Source organism: Felis catus, chromosome D2 (assembly GCF_018350175.1).
Source record: "Felis catus isolate Fca126 chromosome D2, F.catus_Fca126_mat1.0, whole genome shotgun sequence".
Lineage (NCBI taxonomy): Eukaryota > Metazoa > Chordata > Mammalia > Carnivora > Felidae > Felis > Felis catus.
Genome location: NC_058378.1, coordinates 2,427,254 through 2,448,537, shown reverse-complemented (window position 1 = coordinate 2,448,537; position 21,284 = coordinate 2,427,254). Strand labels below are relative to the sequence as shown.

General features: G+C 39.1%; 1 protein-coding gene across 4 annotated transcripts in view; it reads right to left on the bottom strand.

The window, feature by feature from the left end:
* Positions 1-21,284, bottom strand: part of PCDH15 (protocadherin related 15) — a 1,549,353-nt gene that overhangs the window by 1,424,958 nt on the left and 103,111 nt on the right. The gene's annotated exons all lie outside the window — the stretch shown is intronic.

The following is a 21,284-nucleotide window of genomic DNA, read 5'->3' as shown; positions in this document are numbered from 1 at the left end:
TTCACTTAATGCATAGTGACTCTTCAATAATAATTGTGGCTGAATGTGGTGAATCAGATTCTAATTTGCTACGAATCTCTGTATTAACCCTGTGGCTCGCAAGCTACATAAACGCTTGTGAAAGCTGGTTCAGTACGGGGGTGAAGAGTGCGGTCACTACAATCACCTAATCTCAGTCTGAATCTCATTACCAATGCGTACTTACTAAGTGATGGTAGGCAAATTAGTTAACCTTTTCGGTGCTCAGTTACCTTAAATACAAAATAAGGAGAAACCAGCATAGAGAGAACTAAATAATTATATTCATAATAGAATTTTATTAGAGTCTAACTCCTATTCTTCCTACATACACACTAACAGAACTCAATGAAAAATAATTTTTATGTAAATTCCAGAAAAAACTCCAACAGGCCCCCACCCCATTTTACAACGAGTTGATTCAAGCAGGTAATATAATAAGGACACAAATATCACACTTCCTTCTCTCTTCCCTCCCTCACTTCACGAATGCCTCTTTGGATGGCCTCCCCCCAGATTCTGCCTGGCTTCACACAATCCTATACTATGGACTTTTCCCTTTCACCTTACTCCATTCCACTAAGAATTACTTTTCTCGCTCTCGTGCAGTATGCAGATCAGACTGAAAAACCAGATAAAAAAATGCAGAAGCTTTTTTCACAAAAATAGAATTAAGAGCATGCATGCAAACGTTTGCATGTAAATATCCAGGGAGTCCTGTATCTCCCTAAGAGTTAAGGGACCCGAGATTAAGAATCACTGAATAAAACGAATCAATTAGATGATGGTACTTTTACAAGAATGTTTCTTTTTCTCAGAAATCATATTCGTTCTTTTAATAATATCCTTACTCCATTATGGTGGCCAAAACTGCATCATGGGTATGTGATGAGTGAGAGAAAGTTTGGGGAAGGGGTGGCTGTAATTTAGTGTAGTTGCCCACTGAACGGGGCTTAGACTTTTGTAACACAGGTCTTCACTTAAACCCTCTATGTTTCCTCACCTGGAAATGAAGTGATTTCATTCACCTCCCGGCCATATTTCAGCAACAGTTTTCTGCGATACTATCATGACATTTGCAACTGGAACTAGATCGCCCGCCCAGAGCACCGTGGGTAATTTGTGAGTCTCCATGAACTGTCCACAGACCGGGAAGCAGAGAATTAGGGTTCTGATAAGGTGTCCCTCAGCAGTACACTGTGTTATGCTGGGCAAGCCCATCACCCTCTCTCACTGTCTAGTGCTGTTGTGACAATTACATGGAGGGCCTGAACGCACTCTGTCAAAGTTAAAAATACCATCTAATGATAACAAAGTAATAATACCACCACTTACATATCATACAGTGTGGGTTTTGCATACTTGACCTTCAGAAACACCTTATGAGATCGTGTGAAAGTCTCCATCTTGCAAAGAAAATTATGAGCACCACCAGAGAGACTGAGGTGCACTGTTGATGACTTACAGAAGTGGGACTTGAGCTAATGCCAAGATCCTTTCACTATTCACTCTAAGATATTATTGGCACAACCCTATAAAGAAATATAGAAAATTAGATTCTATTTTTAAAAGGAGAATCAAATCCAGAGGCTGTTAAGATATTGTCTCTACATTGTAGTATTAGTAATTTTCACTCACAATTAGGTAAATGGGATATGGGGGGAAATGCTTCTGTTCTATCAGTTTGAACATAACATTTGAAAACTTTCTTAAACTAATTAAAGTTCTTTCAACAAGATGATTTGTGACTTTAAACACTGCTCAAGATTTTCTGAACAGCTCATTAGTAAGTTCTTTCTAATTTGCTTCTAAATGATATCTTGCAGAGCAAGTTTGTGAAGTCAAGTATGAGGTTTCGTACCACAGCCTGAGGCAAAATTCTCACCCTCAGCCCATATGGCACAGATGGTTAGCTTGTATGGCTCTTCCTTCGCGTGGAGAAATGCCAGAGAACGGTCCTCCAGCTGGCGAATACCTCTCTGGCAGAGGCGACCCCAGAAAGTGCGCACCCAGGGACCCACCGCCCGAGGAAAAGGAAGTTTCTACTGGTGGGGACCCCGAGGTCTCCATGTCCGTCACAGTGGGTAACGTGTTGTGTCATACGGCTGGGGGAGTCTTAACATCATATTCCAATTTTCAAAACTAGTCAAGATGTTTACTAGCAAAATCCGTCCTGCATCTGCACTGTTGGACAGGGACACGACCCCTTTCCATATTGAAAAGGAAGTACTCAAAACGTGACTACGCACCAACATCTTTTAAAAAATGATGGCACGTAAGCCCATGCGGTACGGGCAAAAGGTGGGCTAAAAAAGTAATGGAACAAAACCGAAATGCAGAGACTCACAGGTATACGATCTCTTGATTAAGGAGAGAAGTCATATTGCCATTGGAAGAATTTTTTCCCCCCAGTTGTGTTGAATCATTGTGTTATCCCTATGGAAATTTAAAAGCAAGAAGATTCTCGACTCTTATATCACACCATATGCAAAAAGTATTTCAGATAGATTACAGAAATAAATTTGGAAAGTATATAGCATGTGGTAAAATATGGCGCATACATAATCTGTAATATTAATATGGTATTTAAAATATTAGCAATATATAAAATATATGAATATACAATACCAGAAGTTATGTATAATAAACTTGTTTAAAATAGAAGAATATCTTCATGACCTAAGATACCAAGATAAGCAAATATTTCTTAGAACATAAAAAAGCACTAGGGTACCTTGGTGGCTCAGTCAGTTAAGTGTCTGACATTGGCTCAGGTCATGATCTCACAGTTTGTGAGTTTGAGCCCACGTCAGGCTCCATGTTGACAGCTCCGAGCCTGGAGCCTGCTTCCGATTCTGTCTGTCTCTGCCCCTCTCCCTTGAAGTCTCATTCTCTTAAAAAAAAAAAAAAAAAAAAAAAGAAAGCATTCATGAAGAGGAAAACTAATTAATTGCATTTCACTGTCATCAAGACCCCAGTAAATTAGGGAAAAGACACAGAATGGGGCGAGATAGTTGAATCATTTAGGAAATATATGAAACAGCAGAAAAACAGAGGAATCTGAACAAGCACTCTCTAAGAGAGGCTATCCAGATGGCTGGTAATCACGTAATGGTGCTCAGTTTGACTAATCATCTCAACAACACAGATCAAAACCATAACGAGATACCTCTAAGTGCTCACCACAAAGGCTCCTCGAAGAACGAGGTGCATCCAATAAGAGGAACTCTTACAGAGAACATATAGATAGGCACAGTCACTCTGGGTGACTGTTCTGATGGTATACCTAAACTGGACACGCACATTCCCTAGGACCCAGCATTCCCTTCCCATGTATATAACCACACACAAATGCATAAATAAGTTCATGAAAACGCGCATGAGGATGTTTGTGGAAACACTCTTTGAAATACCTCAAGCCAGAAACAACCCAAGCAGGTATCAACAGTAAACAGATGAATTAACTGTGGAGATCATAGAATACTGCATGGTGCTAAGATGTATTACAATTACAGCCAAAAACACGAAGGATATCCAAAATAGTGTTAAATAAGATAAGTCATTCACAAGATAGAACATTGTGTGATTTCATTAATATAAGGTTACAAACAGATACAGCTACTGTAAGGGTTGGAAGTCTGAATAGTGGTCACCCTTGGTGTGGAAAGCTAAAATGAGACTAGGTATGGCTTAAAGCTGGCTCCCAGGGGACATTGTTTCTTTTATCTGATGCTGCTGGCTACGGATGCTTACTTTATAAATTTTCTTTGTCATGAATCTATGTTTTTTTCTTTTATTAAACAAAAAGTATAGCCAAACGTTATAAAAAATCAGTTAGCCATGAATCCACTCTGGTTTCATATAAATCTGTACTATGTAACATTCATATTCTGAGTACGAAGTTCAGAAATTTGATAAGCCTTTTCTAACACTATTTTTCATTACATGCAATTTTATTGTTTACCGTGCTATGATTTGATTTAAAGAGTTTCAAAATAACCTATGATAAAGGGATATTTGATAGCTGCCAACCACAGAAAATGGTGTCAAATATGTGAGTGATAATGTCTAAATAAAATAACACAAAAGATCAAATATAGGGAATATGTGTACCTCGTCTAAGTAACATTATCTAAACTATCGAACGTGAAGGAGATAGTTCTTTACTTTCCTTTAAGTATCAAGCCCTAGTAAGGGTCAATGGGAGGAGGAGGAAATGATGCTTCACCACAGGTGGAAGGTTGTGCAGCCACACCCAGCAGACTGCAAGCCTAGCGGTCATGATGGTCAAGTGAGGCAAAAGGCAAGACCCAGAGACAGTCAAGGTGGCACAGGTTTGCTGGGGGAAACAATGCACAGGGAGTCCAGGGACAGTTGACTGGATGGAGCAACGCTGCTGGGATCCACGTGCAAGTTTTCATATCTTAGCAACTTAGCCCAGTAACACCTACCAGCGGCCCTTTCCTTCCCTGCGCTGCTGGCGTTCCCAGGAGATCAAGGCCTGCCATCCAGACACTGATATAAGGAATATGCCCTGGGTTGGCACTCCCGACCCCTGATGAAACACTGAACATGATCTCCTGCACATTGTGCTTGATGGGAATGTAAAGGACGGACAGGAACTCTACATTCTCAAGATGGCGATTAGCAGGAGCATTCAGGGACATGCTTCTACAGGCTACCTATCCGGAACAGACCCTCCAACAGTGTCATACTGAATATGTGCTTGTTTTTATTCTTCGTCCAAAGAATATACAAGACCATGAAATACAGTTTCTGAAGTAAAAGTAATGTTCATAATTCACATACTACACTCGCCATAGACCTTCTCTAGGCTGGCTCTGGAAATAATTATCTTCTCTCAGATGAAAAATTATGTTGGGATCACCATGTACCCGACTCCCTTTGCACACCTTAATAGAGATTAGAGGGCCATGTTGCCTGCGGCTATTTAAGATATAACAGACCGTATTTTCATTAGGCATAATTCCATTTTACAGAAACAGACTCAATAGAAGAAACTACTCTAAGATTCTAACACATAAAATTTGGGATTTGTTTTCAATAAATCTAAGTCTCCATCAGCCCAAGAAACTCCTCAGAGTACTTTTTTAATTAGCAAGCTTTCATTCTTTCACACATTCATTCATTGAAAAAGTATTTATTAAGCACCTATAATGGGCTGGGCACAATAGGAGGGTCTGCGAATACAAAGATGGATAGGACACTATGCCTTTCCTCGATAAACTCACACTTTAGGGCAACACACTTACAAACAATGCAGCAATATTCAGTAAGAATGGAAAATGGTGCCAGCTGTTAGAATTAACATGATCTCCTCTATGCCTGATCTGTTTAAGCTCAAATAGAGAAAACAGGACTTGATCTGGTGCAAATATGTTTCTACCCATGTTCTCCCAATGGTGAGATCTTGAATACATACGATACCACAATCGGGAAACTGGTGTAGATGGAATCCATTGACCTTATTCAGAATTCACCAGTGTTTACATTTCCCTGGGTGTATGTACATGCAAGTGCGTGCATGTGTTTAGCTCTACTCAATCTTCTCACGTGAGTAAATGCATGTGATAAATCTCATCACAAAGATCCCTCCTGATACCTAATAGCCAAAGCTATCTCCTTGCCCCCAGTCCTCTTCATCCTAATATGGTAAAACCGTGGTTTGTGAGCATAATTCATTCTGGAAACATGCTAGTAATTCAAAGCACTTGAGTATCAAAGTCAATTTCAATACACATGGGCTCATTTGGGATCACTGACATTCGGTGTCAGGTACTACTCATACTGCAAGACATCGATGGTTTAACAAGATTAGAAACATTTGTCTTGTGGAACACTCACAGAACAAGTCACTTGCAATCTAAGGTTTTACGATACCTGGAAACCATGGTTTCTGTTCTCTCTCTCCATCCTTTTATCATTTGAAATATGTTATACAAGTGGAAATGATTACACACCATGTAAGAATTTGAGAGAAGTTTTCTTTTCACCCAGCACAATTTCTGAGATACACCCCCCCCACCCCCCGCATAAATCAATGTATCGAAAGCTCCTTCCTTTTTGTTGCTCAGTAGTGTTCCATAGTTTGAAGGCACCACAATTTCCTTACCTGTTCACCCACTGAAAAATATCTGGGTTTGTTTTCCCATTTTTGTATTGTTCTTAATTGTTACAAAGTTGCTATGAACATTTATGTATAGGTTTGTGTGTGGGTTTAAATTTTCACGGCTCTGGTATAAATACCCAAGAACGCAGCTCCTAGAAAACATGGTACAGGCACGCATTCATTATATTGACAATTTTTTAAAAGAAGCTGTACCATTTTACATTCCTATCAGCAATGTACAAGTGTTCTAATTTCTACCCATTTTCACTGCTTATATATAGGTTTTCATTTTTAATAATTTTCATAGAAATGTAGCCAGACAAAAGTGTCTCATTCACTGTGGTTTTAATGTACATCCCATAACACCACCCTGATCTCTTTCAATGGGTGTGTTTAAACCATTTATATTTCCTGCTATTATTGATATATTTGGATTCTGGTACATTTTCATGCCTTTTCTCTCTGGCTCTTAATTTTCTCTTTTGAAATTTGAATTTTACTATTCAATTTGAATGTTTATATATTGACTATTTCTTTGTATAGTTTAAGTTTTCAAGGGCCATACACATGCTAAAGATTTCACAGTCTAGAGTTAATATTTTATCACTTCAAGTAAAATTTAGAAATGTTTAAGTGTTACCAATATAAAGGTCTTGGGGCTACCCCTATTTTTGGTGTAGTTTTCATGTATTTCATACGTGAAAATATCATCACACTCTTAGATCTTTTGCATTCAACCACTACATACATTTTTAAAAACTTAGTAGAAAAAAATAACTTAGCACATTTACTCACAAATCTCCAATTTGTGTTACTCCTTTTTTTTTTCCACTTTTGAAGGTTCATTTTTACCTGTGGTATCATTTTCTGTATCAGGAATGTCTTTTAGTATTTATTTAGAGCATGTCTGCTGACAACAAATTCCTCTAGCTCATTTTCATCTGATGAGGTTTTTATCTTCATCAGAATATTTTCACCAGATATAAAATTCTTTTTCATCAGCACCTGAAACATGACGTGTGGTTTCTATGGTTTCTGACGAACAACCTGAAGTCATTTGAATCCTTGTTCTATGTACAGTCTATCAATTCCCTCTGGATGCTTACAAGATTTTTATTCCCATACCTTTGGCTTTCAGCAGGTTTATTCTGATGCACTGGACACAGGTTTCTTTGAAACTATCTTGAGTTTCACTGAGGCACTGGTTATGTAAGTTTCTATCTTCTAATTTAGGAAGTATTCAGCCTCAGGGGCGCCTGGGTGGCTCAGTCGGTTAAGCATCGGACTTCAGCTCAGGTCATGATCTCAGTTTGGGAGTTCGTGCCCTGTGTCCGGCTCTGTGCTGACAGCTCAGAGCCTGAAGCCTGCTTCAGATTCTGTGTACCCCTTCCCTGCAACTTTTTTCTTTCTCCTGAGCCATGGTCTTTCTTCTCCTTTCCAAGATTCTTGTGGCATAAATGTTAGAGTTTTTGAGGTTTTCGCCAAAAATTCCTGAAGCTGTTATTTTACTTTAAATATTTCCCCCACTCCTTACTGCTACAGATGGGAAAATACTGTTTATTATCAAGTTTTCTTATTCTTTCTTATCTCCATTTCATTCTGGAGCATTTTCAATGAATTTTTAAAGTTTTCAGTTCTAAGTTCTCCATATGTTTTTAAAGAAATTTGTTCTACCAGTCTCGCTGAGAATTTCTATTTGTTTCAGCAGGTTTTGCCATTTCTTCATGGAGCACAGTTATGATAATTTAGTTATGATCTGATGAGTTTAGCATAAAATTCTTACCAGGTTTGATGTCAGTTGATGGTCTCTCCTGAGAACACATCAGACTTCTGGGTCTTTCTTCGCTGTGCAGCCAGGCTACAAGATGTACTGCACCCGCCTGGGTCTTCAACCCCCTCCCCCCCTTAATCCCTTCCTGTGCTTCACGGAGCATGCCACAGTGTGGCAGCAGGGATGGGATCTTCTCAAAGAGAAGTTACAGGAAGACTGCTGGACACTCTCCCGCTTCCCCGGGCTTTCATCATTGCCTCGGAAGGAACGCACCTGCCACGTCCTAAGTAGCTGAATGGAGAGGCCACGTGGCGAGGACCCACACTCTGCACGCTGCTTTGTGTGTGAGCAGGGATGGGGATCCCCTAACCCAGGTCAGTCCTGCTGATGAAGGCAGTGCGGCTGACAGCTGAACTGCAAACTGGTGAGAGACCCTTGTCCCCTGCAGGGGCTCCCTTCCCTCTCCCTCCACTCCCTCCATCAGGCAGAAGTACGATCAAGTGTGCTTTCTACCTTCGCTGGAAACGAAGGGGGCATTTTTGGGCTTTGTTTTCTTTTTAGTAATGGGGTGACAGTTTCAACAATAGGATCCACAAAATAAAACATAAGGAATTCTAACACACTGATTTTTATATTTGTCAGATAATTATAAACCTTATGGACAGCTGCTCTAAAACTATTGTAAACTGTTAACGAAACCATTCACATCCCTGTGCATCTCTGATAATAAAGCGCTTCAGCTTTCCTTTCCAGATAGGAGGTACAGCATGATACGTTTACAGGGATCGGAGATCTCACCCACACCCAGGGGATTTTTCTCAGCAAACTTTAATAAGCTGTCCCACACCCTTGTAAGCTAACCAGAATAAGCCGAAAGTATTTCAAAACAGGAGCTAATAGATCTTCCTTCATGCTGCATGAGCTTTGCTTAGTCAGGATGTTTATTAGATTCTGATGTAATGGTCCTCAATAACAACAGCGATCTCGTAAATCCCATAATTGTCATCACTTTACTCATGCAGCTCAGATATCATCGCCAGTCTCCAGCTGCTGGCATGACATCAGTTGGTGCAGTAAGAGAGACCTCAGTGCAGAATTGGCACTTAATAAAAAAAATCCAAAATACGCCCATCCTCTTCAAAGCGCTTTGCTATGGTTGGTTTTGGTATGTGTTGGTATGTGTTTTGTTTGATTCTGTGACGATGTCATAGAGGAGTTAGAGCTAGGGAGCTCACCTTGGACCGTCCACATTTCTACTGGTCTCTCCACGGTCTGGAGTGAGGACAACCTCGGGAAAGGAGGTTGTGTCTTCTCGGTCACAGACCATTGGGATTTTTACTTCCTCCCCTCCTCTCCTTCCCCCTTCAAAGGATTTGTCATTTGGAACTTGAACATTAACCTTCTAAAAACGTTTTAATAGTGCTCACCTATTTACTTCCTCTAAATATACAAGTTTCCTAAACAGTAATTCAAGTATAAAAATCCTTACCATCCTGTTACACATTTTTCTCCTGATAAGTGAAGATTAAATCTACTTAACATCTTTGTTTTCTGTGTATGTCAGGACTTACAAGAGGATCTTCTAGATAAAGAGTTTGACATAGAGCAAAATACCTTAGAAATCATATGAGCGACAAACAAAAATACAAAACTTATAGGTCTATTCGCCAAAAGAAAACGAATTTGTCAACAGTTCTATGTAATCAACAACAGCAAGGGATCAGCTTTAAAAGGTCAAAGCACATCATTTTATGTTTTTAAGTAATTTCAATAGTATTGTCCTAATACATGTATGTGTGTATGCACACGAGCCACAAACACACACAATCCCCTCAATTAGGCAGATTTACAAATTAAAAATGAGAACCATTAAGAAGTTCTGCACTGGATTTCCTTAGATCTTAAAGTCACTCTGAAAGCCTAAGAAACTCTAAAACTCAGTGTGATCTTCAAATATGTCTGCATTTAGTATTGATTGTTCCATCTGCAGAACAGATAGCTCTCAGAATCACTCAGAAAGGCCTATGTCTGCTGGAGCATACAGTCTGAATTCTAAAAGGTATTTGCCATTATTTATAATTTGGAGAATGGATACCTAATAATATCTGTAATCTTGGTAGTTCTAAGAATAATACTGTAGTCTACACAGTAAGACTTACTCAGTATTGGCTGAAAGCCTTGTAAGTAAGTGCAATGTGCCCTTTCCATTGCTATGAATAACTCCCAAGGAAATGTCACCGTTTCACATTTGGATCAGGTGTGGCTCTCGCTTTACGGAAGCCATGAGTGTCGTTTATTTAGATGCAGGGAACTACAGGTTACTTAAGGGGGATATGTGCTGGGATCATTAACTGGGAAACCAGACAGATGTTTTTATCCTTGGTAGTTTACAGAACTACCATTTATGACTTGTGATACAGCTTGGATAGGCCTTCATCTCATTTTGGGGAGGCAAAGAACACAGCAGGAGCATCACAAACAGGCCTGTGGTCAGAAGGTCAACCCATCTTCTGAGCCCCAGTGTCATTTTCTAGTCAAATATGTCACAGCACCCCATATCGTGTATCCAGTGTAGTTAGACAGTAATTATCGATGTGACCCTGTCAACGGGCTCAAGTAGAAGATATCGACACAGAAATTTCTCAGGGCTCGGGATAATCCCTAGGAAGAAACTCAGCTTTCAACTAACATATAAAATGATCTGCAATGCCAAGCACATAGCTCTCCCCTCACCTGAAGGGGCAATTTCACCTCTGTCAAGCAGCTGGTTCTCTAAACCAACGGATTCCATAAACGCTAGAAGATGTAATAGGCCTCTAGGTAAAAGAGCCACGTAACACATGGAAATCAATAAGGTGTATATCAAATGCCTACAGTAGGCAAGGCTAGATGTATTAGTAAGTACAATAGAAAAAAATACACGAGTGATGCTGGGAAAAACATTTCTCTGACATGATGGGGAAACCCTATTAAACAATGTTTCACTTTGCACTGTTATCAAATAGCCTAAAACAGACTCTACATAAACTAGAAATATAACCTACTATATACCAAAATATGCCATAATTTATACCTTTTTTTCGAGTACATTAATTCCAAAACGTTTCATTTTGATTAATACCAACTTAAAAGTTAACAGCCACTCTCCAGGACCTCTTCCACCGCAGCGTGAAATCATTTTCTCTCTTACTGATTCCAAAGTCATGCCTCATATGGAGGGTGAACACACACACGGTCATCCAATAGTGCACAATTTTGAAAGAAGGAAGACCGATAATTACATCAGGACAACAGGCGTAAACAAGGGCTGTCCTGGCATGGAGACATATGGTGATCCCAATGAACCAGCTTTTTCTTTGGATCAGAATCAAAACGGCCAAGCCCTGCCAATAGCTTGAAAAATACCAGGGACCATCCATCAAACGATATTAAGCTAAATTGGGTATGATCATAGAAAATAACAAACATTTTTAAATGTTTAATATTTCATAGAGGTTTGGTGACCCAATTGCGAGGAAAGTTTGCAAATAACCAAAGAACCTCAGAAATCAAAGTTTTTTCTTAAATCTTATGCAAATGAAGCTTCCCATTGTCCTTTTAAAATAAAGGGGGGGGCAGAGGCCTTCACATAATCACTAAATTACAAAGAACAGATGTGAACCATTTACGGGTAAATGGGCGCGCTGGCAGAGAGAAAACAAGATAAAACAGCATGCACTGAAACCAACCAGATTGGCTTTTTAATGACTCATACATGTGTGATTACTAAAGACGGCAACAAAAATAAAACCGTTCACTTGACTAAGGCTAATACACTTTAGTCACTTTAAATTAACTGCTAATTATACCATTTTCTTGTGTTATACATCCCCCTTTTTGACAGCCACGTAGAAATCTGTCTTTTCAGAAATTATAGGAACAAAGACAGCTACTGATTCCCTTGTGTTAGGTCATTATTGTTCTTTGTTTTGTTTCTTGACCAACTGTTCTTTTGGATTAATGTGTTCTTTCCTAAATTATAAAATGTCTGTTCAGAATCACTAACATTCATACTCATGATCAGTATTATATTTAGCGATCTTTACATATCCTATTGTATGTTGAAATAAAGCTGGGATCTTCCCTCTAAAGCACATCAAGGGTAACTTTAAGGCAGAACTGCTAACCAGGATAACTTCATCTCCCTCACACACATCCACTCCCATTCACACTGTCCCTGACATGTAATCCATCAACTGATTCGGTTTGAAGTAGCCTCTTACTTCTCATCAAGCCAAATAAACAGGGGGCTTGACCTTAAATATATTATCACTTCTCGAATATAAACATGTATGTATTACTGGGAATAATCACTATGTGATTTCAGAGCAAAGAGAGGGTTTCAAATGTTTCATTTCAATTTCAACAGCAAAGTCAAACTTCAGCCACAGTGACAACATGGTGACATGTGCACTCACGTAGCAAACCCCCAACTTCTCCAGTCACTCCTCTCTTGTCACCAGGGCCTCACCAAGATGCCCCACTTGACACATCACTCCGGGGCTGTCTTCTCCCAAGAAAGTGTGAGTACCATACAGAAAGTAGCTTTAGGCAAAGTTGGGAAGTGATGCTGATGTTGCTTGTACATTCTCCAAGAGAAACCATGGGGTATTTTCTTACGTAAGCATCTTGCTAGATTAGTGCTCCTTAGAACACACCTTAAAAATACTGCTCTTTGGTGTCCCCACATCAGAAATGCTCCATTTCTCCTTGTCTAAAGGACACCAGGGGGAAGAAAATTTGTTACGTCAATTCACGGAAATGAGGTACACCATGATGAGTACAATATTTTAGCAGCTTTTCTGAACCCCGTACTGAGCTGGACATTTAGATTCAAAAAATAGCAAAGTCTGACTGACCTCGAGCAATCCTTGGTTTCGTGGGGATAGCCTGTCTGTCCTCTAAGCCAGGAAAAGGCTAGGTCTTTTCTAGAAAGATATTTTGAAAGCAATGCCATTCAGGAAAAGAATTCTACTGATGCAATAGAGCAGTATTTTGTGTGGACAAATGAGACTTCTTGGATTCTATTGGTTTTTCTGACTTTGAAGGCCTCATGGGGATATGGAGAGAGATGAGTGTTTCTCAAATTCCCTTTCAGGAGTCAAATTTTGTTCAATATGTGTATTAAGAACTGTTTCTAGCTGCAAATGAACCAACTTTTCAATTACAAAAGTAAACTTTTACTAGAGCAAACATGTATGGTAAATATAGTTGAGACTTAGTACTTTCCCACTTGCAATGCAGATGAACAGGGAGATAGAGGACAGATAACTGATACAGCACTGAAACTAGGAGATTGAGTAAAAATCTTCTATAGAACGAGTACAATCCCTTTCGTGGGGCTCTCCATTACTTTGGGCACTCAACAAAGACTATAGTCAGATCAAAGTCAGGATTCATACTGACCTTCCTTTGTTGACGAGTCTAAAGTTCTCTCATGCATGGTGACTATAAAATTAAGTTTCTGAACATTTAATTTAAATTAAATTTAGCAAGCAAGCAGTTTATAAGTACATTCCATATGCGGAGCATGATGTCAGGCATTGCCAGAATAGAGACAAAAATTCTATTGAGGCAGGGACCTTAAAAAGACACCATATAAAATACACAGCCGAATATCAAAAACATGTTAATAAAAATATGATTTTTCTATAATAAAGGGCTGTATTAATTGCAATAGCACAAAAGATCATTTACTTATTTTAAAGACAATCTGGTGTAGCCAGAAGAAATGCCTAGTTATACAATTTTCATTTGATATAAAATACTGTGATTTTGTGGCCTTTTTAATGTTTCTTGACTTGTTTTCCTATTCACAGTAACAGGGTGTAGCCCAGCTCACCAGAATGATCTATTCATACTTTCAAAAAATACTTATCTAGTAAAGTCAAATACATGCAAGACTTTGTTCACTAAGTGCTCCCTTCCTTCCACAAGTTTTAGCGAAGGAAATACGGCAGGGCACTGCGTTACACACCAGGACACAAGGGTGAATAAGACCATCGTGTCTTTTTTTTTTTTCATGCTCCAATAAGATTGATAAACAATGTGCCACATTAAGACATGATAAATACTATCCAGAGTTTTATGGCATTTATGGAATGGTAATCTTTTTGCCCAGGATTCTGTTTTGCAGGGGCTTGGCAATAAAAATCACATCTACCTCAGGACCCAGGAAGAAATCAGCTAAGTGAAGACGTGGGAGATGGTCCCAAAATCAGGTTCTCAATGGCCATTACAGGAAGGCAGGCTGGGGTGATCTTTTTCTACACCCCAGACCCCGACTCCCGAAGCGCAAAACTGCCCTCAGTTACGCCAATGATTAAAAATCAAACAACAAGCATCAATCTTCCCCTCCCACTTTTGAATGTTTCTTAGAGGGGATAAATTGCACCTAGGTAACAAACAACAGCAAACGTGCAAAGAGATGTGAAGGCAGCATCTCCCGCAAAGGAAGCAGCGTGTACACATTCTGTACTCTCGTCAGCACGCATCCCCGTCCTGCTACAGTGCTACATCACACTACTGCTGTTGTCCTAGTAGCCCATCTTTAAAATGTTCAACAGCTCAGGTAACTTACCTCCACTACAGATTCACTCCCAGCACTTAACACTAAAACACACAGTGCACCTTGCAAGAGCTTTGAAATGTTATGCATGTTCAAGGAAAAGTGTTTGAGAGAGCCGTTTATTACCTACACGGCATTAGTTTGGCATGCAGTATTTACTAACCGCACTTATCAAGGTTAATATAAGTTGGAACACTTCGAGAGAGGATTATAACTGTACAAGGTGTTTTTGTGAATTTGCAAAACGGGAGGGTCTCAAGGAGCTTATCAATGTTCCGGTAACTTCTCGATAGCAGCCACCCTACCAGGCAGCCAAGTCAAGAGTTGAATGAGGGTCTTGGGAATTCAGGAGAGTTAGAAGTAACTTTGTGTCATTGGAAGGGACAGCTCCATACCTCAGGGATGATGGGCTGGACGTTTAATGATTTACAAAGATAGAAAGATCATTCCAGACAGGAGTAATGTTTGTCACAGAAGTAGAAATGCCCGTGAGTTCTTCGGCCACAAGAAGTTCGACTAGTCAGTTGCAACAGGGTCTTTATATAGGGGGAGAATCAATTACATGGTTCTGTGCTAGCATGAGGACAGGATTCCTTCTGTAAAAAGAGATGGGATAAGGATGTCGACTCAAAATGGTATCATATGCACCATTTAATTAACTGCAGTTATATAAGAGAAAGAGGAGTGGTATCCCATCCAGAACATATTAAAATACAAAAAGACAGTGCAGGTAATATCATGCCAAAACCAAATATCTAGCACCCAATAAGAACGTAAGGACAGGATCATCCACGGTAACTTCGTTGGTGAGAGATCAGAGAGGACTTTAAGGTAATCACATGGAATATTCCAAGTGAGTAACAAGTAGGATAGCCTCCCATAATAGACTCAAGAGGGGCAAACCCAAAAATAAAGAACCCCAGCTGCAAATGAATATGGATTTTAGCTGAAATTTATATAAAATACTTATTTGTGCATACAAGAAAAAACAAGATTCTATTCAGTCACTACCATAAACACAAAAAGGGACAGGCGGCTGTAATATTTTCATTTCAATCAGCAACTTATCTTTGAAACGCCCGAGTACCAGGGTCACTGAGGAAATGGAGAGGCAGGATGGCCGGTAGATGGCAGGTCACTGGCATCCCAGAACTTCGTAGAAGCTTCATTAACAAAAGTAAAGGAATAAGGGAAGTGAGAGCTGATCGGACCCATAAAATAAAAACATCCTAGAAGGGGAACTCTCGAAAATGTAGCTCTACTGAATCATTTTTACAACCATGAACCATGTTAAAATATGAACGAATCCAGATTCCAAGTATCAGGTAACAATCTTCTGTGTCCCGTCCACAGCTCGTTAGAGCTTCTTGCTCATCAGCACACATACAGAGTGCTGGTTATGCAGACATTATTTAAAGCAGGCAAATGACTCCTTTGGGTATTGACTTTGGTGTCAATGCCAATTTTGAGTTTGCCACAGAAAGCGCTAAGAACTAACGGTTTTGATCTTCTGCCAAAAAGCACGAACGATGTGGCTGCTTTTCCAGTGAGTGTGCTTGAAAGTCGCCAGATCTCATTAAGGAAGAAGAAAACATAGATGGTACGGAAGTGATGTTCAAGTAGATTTCTCAGTGAGGAGTTCTAGGACTGAATTGCTCAGAACTAGAGATGCGGAGGATACAGGATGCTGTTGTAGTAAGTTGTGACTTCCTGGCAATAGTTGCATCATCACTATTGTTGGTCTTTACTTTCTATCACGTTTCCCATAAACCTAGCTCATGCCCAGTTTGTCTGAAATTTGAATTCCCATGTTAAATTTTCCTGTCTGCATTATCACACCTTCTGCATTGGAAACTTGTCAAAGGGTCTAACACCTTGTTCTTTTACATCTTTAAGTGCAGATGGGAGAGTGTCCTTCTGTGTCTCTGCAAATCCACGTCAGTTCAGTTTTGCCTACATCTCACCGGTGAGAGCATTTGCCCTGGTTTCTCCTCCAAAGCCAGGAAAAAAAAAAGGGACAAACTCCCTCTTTAGCCACTTGTGACCCCTTATTACATTCATTTGCTTAATCAGCATGGTGAGGTTTTTCCTTCCCACCTAATTAACATATTGAACTTTAACATTTGCTCATGAAAACAACATTCAATAAATGGGTAAAAAATTTAAAGGACATCCAAACATCCGCATGAAAGGATAAGAAACTTTGATTTTTCTTAAACTACAGTTCTGTTTGTAAAACTATATTGTGAAACTTACACTGAAAAGTAACAGAGATAAACAGAATGGTTTTCGAGAAAGGAACTTAAAGGAGAAACTCTTCTCTGCAAAAGGCTACAAATGTTAAGAAGCAATGGAACATTTCAGGTCCACATCTATCAAATTGCAATCATGGATCTTACAACACTTATATTAAGTTATTAGAAATGGGAACAGTTTATGGGGCGCCTGGGTGTTTCAGTCAGTTAAGCGTCTGACTTTGGCTCAGGGCATCATCTCAAGGTCATGAGTTCAAGCCCGGCATCAGGCTGTGTGCTGATAGTGCACAGCCTGCTTGAGATTGTCATTCTCTTCTCTGCCTCCCTCACTCTCTCAAAATAAATAAACTTAAAAAAATGTCTATAACAGTTTATAGACAATTATTTCCTACTATTTGGAATTTATCTTTTCTGCTCATCTTGATTTGCTCGAAATTCCATTTGATAGTATGTGGAATTCTGCAGACAACCAATTACCATGTAGAAAAATCAGTCTTTAGTTCTCTATTTTTATAGGTGATTCCAGTGTTTAAGTTAGACACACGATCAGGATGTTACCCCACAGAACTCGTGTGACTGTAAGCCAGGATATGAGGAGGAAACTGGACCTTAAGAGAACTCCTGCCGCAGGCTTGTCGGGTCTCCTCACAAGAGCCACTATTTGCGGGAAAGGATTCTTTTTGGCCGCTATTTAAGCTTACCTCTTTGTACTTGGTTTTTAAAGCAATGCTTTTTCCGGCAAAGGGGCAGGAGTGTTTAGTCTGGGTTTTGAGGTAGAGTATCTGAATCATGCTCAGTTTGTTTGCCGGAGACTCCCAATTTTAGCTTTGATGACTCAGGGAAGAAGGTGTAAAATATTCCTGCATGACTTGTCAGTGATTAATATTTTAATTTTATTGGATTTTTTTCAACTAAGCTTTCCGACAGGCTCAAGATTCCAAATTAGATTTTACTCATTCTCGAGGAGACCACACATTCATTAACGGGTTCTTCAAATAAAATTTGAAGAATATTGAAAACTACTGGACCTGTCTAAAATGGGCTAAATACTTCAGTTATGTTATTCATCAAAACTAGTGGTTTTGGGTTTACTAATGAGGTCAGTGCTCTATTTGATGGGATGTAAATAGAATCAACAAAGTATTAGAATACAACAAAGTATTTGCTTCTTGGCCTAAGATTATTCTATTAAAAGCATTTAGTCATTTTTTTTTGAAGTTTAATTACTTATTTTGAGGAATAAAGAACATGATCCGGGGGCAGGGGGTAGTGGACAGACAGAGAAGGAGGGAGAGCATCCCAAGCAGGCTCCATGCTGACATGGGGCTTGATCTCACGAACCATGAGATCATGACCTGGGCCAAAATCAAGAGTTGGAGGCTTAACTCACTGAAGGAAGATGAAGCACGACCAGTAAGGACATGTAGCTCATGAGCTGTAAAGCACTTCTTGGCTATTACCCTTAGAGTAAGTTTTCCTTCATTTCAAAAGATGGATTGGAAGGAAATACTGCCACCAAGAGAGTATACCAGGTACCCCAGGCTTGGGGTGTTATGTTCTCTAGGCAATTTTGTTTGTTAGAGCAAAGAAAGAGAAACATTAATTATTCTACCATCATTTTATGTGCTATAGGTCATAAGGATCTTATGTCTTACATTGTACGGCCTCCATTTGAGAGTTCAGGAGGACTTTATCTCAAATTCTAGTGTGTTAAAATAAGTTATTAAGTAATTAGCAGTCTGGAAAACAGGCCTCCTTGATGTTTATCTTTAAAACAGGATAATTCTGGTTTGCATAAAACTTTCTATGCAAAATAGCATACTACTGCTGTCTATCTTAGTCTAACTTGGTTTACCGGGATTAGTACAACTAGCCAACATTCTTACATGCTTTTATTTTAGCATATTTTCTGAGCATCTAGCTACTGGCGGAGGTTTCCAAGATGAAGTAGGTGTCTAATAGGTCTTCAAACAGCTTATAGTATATACGTGGATATGAGAAAAATACGTAACTATCAGAAGGCAGAAAGAGATACAGTGCCCTGGGGATTCCAAAGAAAGATCAGTATAGTAATTCAATGTTATTATCAGCCTATTCTGTGGATGTTGTGAAGTAGGAATAAATATCTCTTTAAAAGAAGCTACCATTTGCTACTTTACTTAGCAAAGGAGTTAAAGGGACATGTTTAACCTTTTAGGAATTTATCGGTTTCCCGTTTTTTTTAGATAAAGGCTCAGAAGCTGAAGTACCAATATCAGAAAAGGAACTGAATTAGAGCAACGAAGCCTAGTAGAGAACTTCTATCTACTCTTTATGTAGCCAGAGATTTTAAAGTAACTCCTCCAAACCTAACTGTTGGTGAAAATGCTCACATATAATTTAGCCATGATTTAAGATTTTGTTAACAGATATTGACATTGTGGCAGAACTACTGGCTCATAACATACACATTGTACTTCTTATATTAAAGTGTAAGGTTTTAGTCAGGGAAAACCAGTAATATTAATGATCATGATAATTAAAAACTCAATAAGAATACCCTAAAAGTCAACACAAAATTAGAAACGTTTTAGGAAAGGAACAAAGGAAGTCTGTAACCATCTGTTTCAGAACAAAACACGTATGCATTCACCAATTTTGCAGTTTTAGATAGCATTTTAGTAACGAGTGAATGCATCGGTGTTAGAATTACTATCCATGACATACTGACGAGCAGCTGCCTTTTCAACAAATATGATCCATCATCTCTCCATCTATTACCCACGTATCTGTCTTCAGGTTTGAATCCTAATTTCTCATGAAGAGAATTCAAAAACTTAACGTAGCATGTCCTATGGGCCCACCCATCCAGGCTCCGGCCATGGTATTTAAGATGCCACCATTAGATTATTTTCTAGTGAAATGCATATTGTGTGTTTTGAGACTTCCATAAGTTGTGTTATGGATGACCTTTCTTGCTAACTTCTTCTTTGTTAGATGGTTTGATTTTGGTCTCTTACATGGAACTCTTACTCTTAACCCTTATGGTTTCCTAAAAAAAATTTTTTCTTAGTATTCAGTTTCCTCTTCCTATTTTTTTAATTGCTACCCAAAGTATACATTAAATAAAGTTGTACGGTCTCACCTATATTTTTCTAGCTTTCTTAAGACTTTCAGGATATTTACTCCAATAATATGGGCATCATCTTGTTCATAAAACTTCAGTATCATTTTTGGTCTTTGCTTGGTAGCATGAACACTGAACTATGGGGGTATATCTATCTCCCTGGTGGATTATTCTCGCTCAGAGCAGGTGAACATCTAAGTACAATGGAAATTAGGAGTCTCTCTACCCAAATCCCTCCTGTCTTTTATTTCTATTTTTTCTCTCTTATCACGACCTCATACCATCTCTCTACTGAATCTGCTCTAAGTGTTCTTTAAAAAGGAAATTGCTTATTTGTCCCCTCTGACACCATAAAATGTTAACTTATTTATTCATTGTCCTATTCAGTTGTTTTTACATTCTAGGAAAAGTCACTTGGGCCTATTTTTTTTTTACTTTAAACAAAACCTTGATGAACATCAGAGCATCAGGCATGTTCGTTTATATATACGTGAAGATAGGGATGGCATCTATTAATGTCTTTAGTCAAGAAAACAAATCTTCACTTATTGATAGGCCATTTCTGTGGTCTCTCCACATCAAGAACCTACCTTTTCCCTATAGATGGTAAAGAATCACATCGCTCAGTACCCTAACTATAATCACCCTTCGGTGATTATAGATGCTTTCTTCAATATGATTGTTCTCCTCAAGTTCTCTTCTAAACGTGCTAACAGTCTAAAGGTCTGGAACCAAGGGTCATAAAGTAATTATTGAAAAGGTAAAAAAGAAAAGGTAAAGAAAAAGTTGAACGTATGTGTGAAAAAGCATGTAGAAACAGGCTGTTTGGTAAAATGTCAGCATTTGTGTTTTATAAATTTTTCATAAATAATAACTTATTTCGTACATAGCACATTGTACTTCACCCATCTTAAAACTACTACTTCACGTATGGGCACATTAACACGGGGAGAAATTAACTCGCCCAAGGCTGCACAGCTAAATAAGGACTAAAACTATTGGTCAAAGCCACGTAGTAGGGCTTCAACGTCTACACCCCTCAACATGATACTGATCTGCACATGCATGGTTCCTTGCAGTGTGGGAATGAGGAATGTAGCTGGGCTTCCCGCAAGCCTAGTTCCCACGTACGCAGCAGCACTGACAAGTTCACTTAGAAGTAAAAGGGGGAAACAATGTACCACCCCATGCAATCCACAGATTCAGTGCAATCCTTATCAACAGCATTTTCACAGAACTAAAATACCACCAAAATTTTTATGGACCCACAAAAGACCCCAAATGGCAAAAACAATCTTGAGAAGGAAAAACAAAGCTGGACGCATCACAATCCCAGATATTGAGAGATACTACAAAGCTGTTGTAAACAAAACCGTAGGATATTGGCTCAAAAAGAC